We start from the raw sequence: 8,779 nt of genomic DNA, 5'->3' as shown, positions 1-8,779 counted from the left end.
GAGCCAAGAGAGGAGCAACATCTACTGCAGGAGCCAGGGGACAGGAGCACCCAAACTGTGACGATTTCCACTAAGCAAGCGTGTGCCCAAACCAGAGATTTATCCAATTAAAAGCCAGGCTTGGAGCAGTTTAAGTTTGTCCTCTGCATTAGGCATTATGATGTTTTACTAAACAGATGTAAAGTTGCTTTAAACACCACGTGCAAATGGTGTGGTCTGGACTATACACTGCAAACTAGAGCTCTGTGTTAACTCAAACTGGCACAACCTCGCTTGGCCCTTCAGCTACTCTCTAGGTAAAAGAAAGCAAAAACGGGTATATTCCCAAGGAGGCAGGCTGGAGACTGGCTTAATAGGTGCCCAAGAGCACAGAAACCTTCAAAAAAGCGAGTGGGAAGAATTGTCACAAGGACTCAGGGCTTCCATTCTCTGAGTCCAGAGCTCCCTCTCCAAGACACTGGAGTGCTGCGTGCGTCTGCTCGCTTGTTTCTCACAGATGCCAGAGGATCATCTGCAAACAAAACGTATGACAGGCAGAATAAAACGGGCAGCAATTTGCAGACTCCATCCTCGACCGCCTCATGCTCCCCTGCAGACGCTTTCCCTGTAAAACAGATCCGCCACAGGGGGACTCCCTGTAAAACACAGAGTTTGCAAAGGGGGCTCCTGCGTTTGCTGCCGGAAAGCCAACAGACAAAGGGACCACACCTCAGCGGCAGCGCCGGTGCCGGTGGCCACCGCTGGGGCCGCGGTGGGCACGCAGCCACGGGCGTGCTCCTGGCAGACCCCTTCTCTGGTTTCACCGGGGCGAGGCCCGATGGAGCACCTTCCCCAATGGAAGCAGCAGCAGCAGCAGCAGCCGTGGGTCTAACACCGGGAACAGAGAATGCTTCCTGCCTTTCCTTGCAGCAGCATCCGAACTTGCTGCTGCTGCTGCTCTAACACCTCATCCCTTTGAATGTTCTGCCAGGATCTGACTGAAGGGATGCAGGCATCTTTACTGAATCCCACCCAACAAGGAAACGCCTCACTCTCTTGTCACCATTCATTACTATTTCCCAGCCCACCTTTTAATCCACAAAGTCTGTAATTTGTCGCTTCCGTTCAGAGTGTGGGGAATTACAGTTTTTTGGTTCTTTTCTGCGTATCAGCCTTTTACATGTCACTATTTCAGCTTCTGGGCTCACACTTCCTTTTCTTCTCTTAGCTGTCAGGACACATGTGCTGGCTTTAACAAGAAATAAACCTTGCAAGTGCTGAGCTGTACTTGTAAGGGCAGGTAGTGAAAGAACCCAGGAGAAGAACGGAGCAGCTCCGAAACACTCCCGTAACACTAAATCCAGTTGGGGCACAAAAGCAGGGATGGGGGCTGAAAGCAGAACCCAGACAGTGGTAAGAACTGCCTTCAGAAGTACAACAAATACACTCAATATGAGCGGATGCCAAGATGTGGAGTTATCTTCCATACCAGACGTGTGATAATGCGGATGTGAGTGGATAGCGAGCCGACCCCAACATGGCACACAGTGGCCGCGGGCAAGGAGCGGGAGGCCTTTCCAACGGCAGCACAGCACCTGGCAAACTAGGTCAGGGCTCAGTGGTCACAAAGGCCACGCCAGCGCTGTCCCGCGCCCCCGGCAGCAGGGGCTCCATCCGAAGCAGACACGCACCCACCGTGTCACGGGTGGCACGGATCGACACGGCACGGCACGGCACGTGCTCCAGCTTTGTGCTTCTCTGCTGACGCGATGGTGGCCGGGCCGGCGGGCAGTGCCTGGGCTGGGGGCGGACAGCGAGGCCTGAGTGAGGAAGGCACCACGGCGAGGGGCCCAGCACGGGCGGGGACACCCAGGACAAGGCTCTGGGAAGGCGCGTGGCCAAGGCGGCAGCTGGGGCAGCAGCGGCTGCCGGGCTGCCAGGTGAGGGGGAAGCCAAAGAGGAGCACAGCGGCCAGGCTGGGGCGAGGCAGGGCGGCAGACACGAGAGGGGAGGTGCAGGGGGCCGGGCCGAGCCGAGCCGAGCCGGGCCGGGCCGAGCCGAGCAGGCAAGGTCTGGCCCACGGGGTCAGGCCTCAGCCGCGGCTCTATGGGCTGGCAAGCGGCAAGTATTATGGGATGGCGAGCCCTTCTGCGGGGGGGGAAGGGCGAGCCGCGACTATTATGGGATGGCGAGGCCTCCCGCGACCGGAGGGGGGCAGGTGGGTGGCAGGGCATATTATGGGATGGCGGGCGCTCGTGCCGCCGGGGGGAGTATTATGGGATGAGGAGGATGCCCCACAAGGAGCGGGCGGGGGGGAAGCGGGCGGCTATTATGGGATGGCAGGGCCCGCCGCAGCCGGCGAGGGGCGAGAGTATTATGGGATGGCACCATTCCCAGCGCGGTGTGACCGGGCCACTGTTGTGGGATGGCTCTACCTTAGAGCGGGGCTGCCTCCCTGGGAAGTATTATGGGATGCGGCAGGAAGGAGGAGGGGGTGCTGCGGGATGCCGGGGGGAGGCTGCAGCCCCAGCCGGGCTTCCTGGCGGTGCCCGCCGGGACCTCCCCGCGGTGCCCCCGTCCGGCCCCGGCCCCCCCTGCCCTCCTCAGTCGGGACCAATAAAGCCGGCAGGGTATTATGGGATGGCGCGGGGGTGGGGTGGGGGGGGGTGGTTGCCATGGTGTGTTTCCCGTGGGTGGCTATTATGGGATGGAGTCGCCTTTGTGAACTATTATGGGATGCGGGGTGGGGCCGCGCGGGCCCCGCCGCCCCCCGGGGCAGCGCGGCGGGAGGATGGGAACGCCGGGATGCACCGGGCACGGGGCACAGGGCGGGGCCGGCTCCTGCCTGCCAGCTGCACGTGGGCTCCCTAGGAACCCTCGGCCGGGTCCCCAGCATGGCGAGGCTGCGGGCTCCTGCTTGCCCTCGCAAGCAAATTCTCACCCAGCGTAGCTGAGGGAGGGAAAAAACCCACAGCCATTCCAACTGGGGCTGTGCAGCATCTCAGCGTCTCGTTTGTACATTTGTCCCAAGCGTATCGTTCTCAGGGAGAAAGTTGCCGTCTAAGTCCAAGTGTCACAAGGCTCTGACTTATATAAGTTCAAGAAATGTGCACAAGTGTAAGAACAACACACAAGGGTGGCACAAAGCAAGACATGTCCCTGCACGGTCTGTCCCAGAGCATATGTGATCCTTGCTTTCTGCACCGGGGGCACAGCCCCAAAGTACCCAGTCTGGTTCTTGCCCGAGATGAGAGAAAACTTCTCCAGACCTGTGTGCCAGTGGCAGCTTTGCCCGGTTTGGAGCCCATGGTGACTTAGCAGGTATCACCGTCGAGATCCATGGAGATTTGACTCCCCTCCTCTCCAGCCAGCCCATCAGCTCTGCTCAGCAGCAGTGGTGTTGTCACCCAGCCAAATGGAGAATTCAACCTCCAGGCTAATTAGCAGTGTTCCCTGGAGCACAGTTGTTGCTGGGTGCAGTGCTGGAAACACCTCTCCCAGATCCAGCTGGAGGTAGGAGATGAAGGAGAGTTCTGTCCCAGCCTGTTTTTTCAGTATTTCTGTTAAATGAGCCCAAGAGATGTGAGTCGGTGTTAAGTGATTTTTTGCCAGCACGCACCAGCTTTGATACAGGAGGCAAAAATAGGTATGGCAGAACTGCAGTCCAGGCAGCTCAAACCAGTGGGATGTTGATGCAGCCCCTTTGAGACCCCTGGCTCCCTCCCTGGCTGGATCCAGCTATTTGTTTCATGAAGAGGGGAGGGGATCAGGACATCTCTAAGGCACTTTAGGGAAATAAGAACCTAAAAATGGTAACTAATAAGCATTCTTAACTTTCGTGTGTTGCTTGCAGCTTTTGTTATTCATTATATACATATTTCTATGTTAAAAGACGTGTCAAAGTCAAATTTTTATAATTGCAAAATAGCATTTGTTTTTTACGCTTTGCTAAGTGCCTCCATGTTCAAGAAAAAAAAAAAAGTGAAAATAAACATGGAAAATTCGAATCTGACTATCTGATGTCTGGCAAAGTTCTGAGTAACTGAAAACAGACTTGTGATGGAAAATATCGAGTAACCTTAGCTATAGGTGTCAGTACCAAGTATGTGATGTTTTTTAAAGCAAACAAACCAGCGAAGCACACGGAGATAGAGATCAGCCGTTCTGATTTCCAGGGGGCTGATCAACCCCCAATGTTCTCTGTCTCTCCCCCGCCTCAGTTCAGTGCCGCCAGCGCTGCCTGCTGCACCGTGCACGTCTGGCTGACACGGTGCGGCCACGCCGCTCTCCCTGCCCCCTCCTTCTCCTGGCAAAACAGGAGACGAGGCTCATGACGAGTGCTGAGCGAAGTCTGAAATGCTCTTCCCCTAACGGGAAGTAGATGCAGAGTCACGCTGGCATATGGGCAGCCCTCACCTAGGTGGCTGTTAGAGAGAGACTCGATCCTCCATTGACAGTAAGATGTTCTCAAAAAAAGGAGCGCATGTTCTTGACCTTATTCTGGTTGTACACTCCAAAATCCTCTGTGTGCAAGTCTCTTTCTGCCTCTTGTTCCAGTGGCATTTGTCTGCTGCAGGAGCAGCTCCTTGGACATGACAGGAAAGGCTGTCTTTTCTCCACAAAATGAGGAGACTTTCCTGTGTCATTTTCTGCCGTGTCTGACACCAAAGTAAAGACACTTCCATTGGGCTAAACAAGTAAGCTCATGCTTTTCTTTGAAAAAAACTTCACTCAAACTACATAAGGAAAAAAAAAAATAGAAGGGGGGTGCATGATGAAGACAACAATGAAAATTGGTCATTTAGATTTCCTTAGCTTGCTCTGGAGCCTTTGTAGAAAGCTGGGAGTGGAGAAGTGTATCCTGGGCAGAGGAAAAAGCTTTTGTAAGTGTTGGGGGAGACTTGCAGAATCCAGAACAGTTACTTTGGCTAGTGCTGGGGATACAGAATTCTCACAAGACAGTTTAAAATGGGAGCAGGGGGATTTGAGTGTTGAAGAGACACAGACTCTGGGACAATAACTGGATATTGAGTGAAAGTTTGAACCATTTTCTTGCTAATTCCAAAGTAAAAATTACCTATCTCAGAGTTTGATACCCCCTCTCCACTCAAAAAAATTATCTAGGGCAAAATTCTCTGCTTTACCAAAGGAAAAACAAAAAGGCAAGGCTTCTCAGAAATCCTGGGATCTTCAGGGTTCCTTCGCAGAAGTGGTAAAACCTTAGCTCAGTCGTGGCAAGCCTCAGTAGGATCTGGAGAGCCTACAGGGCTGCTGAATGGCAAACACCAGGAGTAAGTCCATCCACATTAGTTACAAAGAGTCAAAACTAGGTTAAAGGAAGAGGTGAAATGTAGCTGCAGCCTTTGCAGAACAGCATCGCGTTCACAGGTACATCGGGGGCTGCCAGTTTTGTGCAGACACTGAAAGATATTTTTCATGTTACTGGTTGTATGTAACCTGACAGAACAGATATTAAAGATTGGCTGGAGCAACCCTCAGTCCGGGAAAGAGCAAAAATGAGGAGAACAGAAGTATGGCTGTGTCCCTGCTCACAAATGAAGCAATACAGTGGCAGCATTGCAGTGCCCAGTGTCTAAACCCAAACCCATCAGCCCCTCTGTATTGTTACGGAACGCAAGAGGAGCTGACAAAAAATAGCCTGAAAGACCATAAACCGATCTTTCAGATCACATTGTCTGCAGCACCAGCATGTCAGGCTTGTAGTCTGTTATCTGTGTCCCACATACGAACGGTCCATGCTAGGCTGGAGAGTCTCCCCTCTTTCCAAAATGCTCTGGAGTTCCTTCCTCCCACCCTCTTTGTCCTACCGTGGGCAACACTGAAACACACAGGACAGAGGTTTCCAGCCTACAACCCTGAGTTCTAGGATGAAACAATGTCAAAAGCTTTGTTCTTCTTGTTACCTTGGGGAAATATGTTTAAAAGTGAACATAAATTAAAAGTGAAAGTGAGCAAGGGCTGTGGGCCTGATAAAAGCCTGGACAGGGACAGCTGCCCATGAGGTAGAGGAAGATGGGGCAGGACTGTCCTGGGTCCCACGCAGGGACCTGAGCCCTGACTAACTTAGACCATGCACAAAACTACAGAAATTACTTAGAGGTCAGCCCAGCTTGTTGCTGTGGGAGTACAGAGTCCACTTCACCCAGTTGTTCTTGGAAGCAGAGCTGGGCAGGGGTGTGGGGAAGGTCCTCTGGCCAGTTTCGGTTTCCCACCACGGGTGCAGCACCAAAGCAAGATGTTGCAGGCGTTTTCCCCATGGGAAGTGTGCTGTGGGGTTGTTCAGGGTGTTGACACCCATCAGCACAGGTAGGGAAGATTGTATTACACGGATCTCGCTGTAATTGTTTCCAAGCCAAGCGCTGTAAACTCAAAAGATTCAATTAAACTGGGTAAGATATTGAACCACAGTAATGTATAGAAGCTTTTAAGTTTAAAGCAGCCAAATAACTGGAAATCTATCTCATGGAAGTCTATCCTTTCCTCATCAAAGGAAAATAGAAATATATATATATTTTAATCCATTTAATTTACTTGGCCCTCACAAACAGTAAAAACACCTTAATCATAATAATGTACATCCCATATGAAGTTATTGTTTTGAGGGAAAATTAAGATTTCTGCTAAGAAACTTCAAGTTACAAAGGAAAAAAGGAGCTGGAGCTGAGGTGAGGAACCTTGGGCACATTCATGATAAAAATGTGTTCATTTGTCAGGCAGAGAAAGATTTCAGGGAGGTGGTGGCTCATTGGGAAGCTTCATGCCTTAACATCAGAGGCACTGGGGCACACATTGCCTAACCAGCAGCAAGCAGCCTTCTTCAGACCTTAACCATGCTGGCAGGAGCGTTGGGAATCACCTGCAGAGAGAGCCCCAGTACATAACTCCCTTTGCAGGATCTTCATCTGCATCACTCCTCTCCCCTTGTAGCCAAGCCACTGGGGGAAAGAGGCAAATATGAAGTTGGAGGGCACTGGTTGGTGCTGGGCTGCTCAGCTCAGGAATTTGGTGTGGCTTTCTGCCCGGCTCCTGTTAAGAGGGGATTGCGGCTGCCAGCACACACAAGAGGGAATGAGAAGTCCTGCCGAGGTCCATGTGAGTTTGGTGGTGGTGTCATCCACCACGTGTTTCTGTAGCGCTGGATGGTCTGCTTGATCCATGCGAAGGATGGATAGTATCTGTGGAAGAGCAGTGTGCTCTTTCCTACCACTTTTCCTCCATGGAGCCGAGATAAATGAGAGCATCATTGTCATGTGGGCAAAGGTATGTACAGGGAGTGTGCTGCTGATGGCTGGAGAGGTAGGTGGGATTTTTTTATGTGCAGGAACATGGATTACACAACAGCCTGTTGGGATGTATTGGTCTAGTCTTTGCTGGCAAGGTGGGAACGAGGGCACGGGAGGCGCAACTCATGCTGCGGACTGGCTGCATGCGTATTGTGCATTGTGGAACTCTGCGGGAGCAGGCAGTGGAGATGGGCACGCGGATGTGGTGGTGGAGCCTGCTGGTATCTCGGCAGAGTTGCCGTGCGAGGCAGCGGTCGGAGCCTGCATGCACAGGTAAGGGAGAGCTTGCCAGCAGCCAGAGCCACTCCGGCACACGGCTGAGGTGATGGGATGGCGTTATGGAACAGCTGTGTGCCCGCTGTGCGCGTGGACGTGTTTTCAGTGAGCTTTAGGAGACCAAGCCCGGCTTGTGTTACGGGATCCGTAAGTGACTTGTTGCAGTCTGTGAACAGCCAACCCTCCACGCACTCGTGCCATGGCGTGTTTCACCGTGGCGGGACGAAACGTGCACACGCACCACCAGGCGTGGGACAGCAGAGGCAACGCGCGCAGTTGTTGGAACCCACACATTTACTGGGAGAGACGGACAGGACTGCGCCTCTTTGTTGAGATTAATAGCGTTATGAAAATGCTCAACAGAGGATAAGGCGGCATTATGGGATGTGATTCTGTTTAATGGGAAATTAATGATACAGTTGCTTGTGCATAATTGGAGTATACTTATACCTACGGACCGTTCCCGTCTGTGTAAATCGATGATGAGTTTCCTGGTGGAGGCTGCAGCAGGGAGCAGGGTGCTGGGTGACAGGGAGGAATGGAGTGCATGGACACGCCGTGTATCGCAGAATCAGTTAGCTTGGAAAAGACCTCTGAGATCATCAAGTCCAACCTTTGACCGGACACCACCATGGCGCTAAGCGCCACATCCAGCCTTTCCTTAAACAGCTCTGGGGATGGTGACTCCACCATTTCCCTGGCAGTCCATTCCAAAGCCTGATCACGCTTTCTTTCCATGAAGAAACTCCTCCTGATGCCCAACCTAAGCCTCCCCTGGCACTGCCTGAGACTCCATGCTCTGGTGCTGTCTCTAGCTGCCTGGGAGAACGCGTATCTCTGGGCTAGGTAGATCTGCAGGTACGGGCAGCCAGGAAGCCTCGAGGTGCAGGGGAGGCACCACAGTCACCGCGGGCTGCCCGCACACAGGCCGGCGGTGGCAGTGACCGCTCCGGGCACCGACGGCCTTGGAGGGGTCCTGCGGCCCCGCGGCGGAGCGTGCGGCGTGGGGCACGGCAGGACGGGGCAGGGAAGCGAGCGGGGCGCTCAGCCCCGAGGTCGGGGGCGGTCGGCGGTGGGAGGGCGGTGCCCGGAGCCTGTGCCCGGGGCCGGTGCCGGCGCGCAGGAGGTGCGCGGAGGCCGCGCGGTGCCAGGGGTCGGCCCCGTGCCCCGTGGGCGAGCGGGGGCCCCCCCCCCCCCGGCGCGCTCTCCCCGCGGGAGGG

Source organism: Pyrgilauda ruficollis, unplaced genomic scaffold, assembly GCF_017590135.1.
Source record: "Pyrgilauda ruficollis isolate IOZ18807 unplaced genomic scaffold, ASM1759013v1 scaffold17, whole genome shotgun sequence".
Lineage (NCBI taxonomy): Eukaryota > Metazoa > Chordata > Aves > Passeriformes > Passeridae > Pyrgilauda > Pyrgilauda ruficollis.
Note: the sequence above shows the minus strand (reverse complement) of the source record.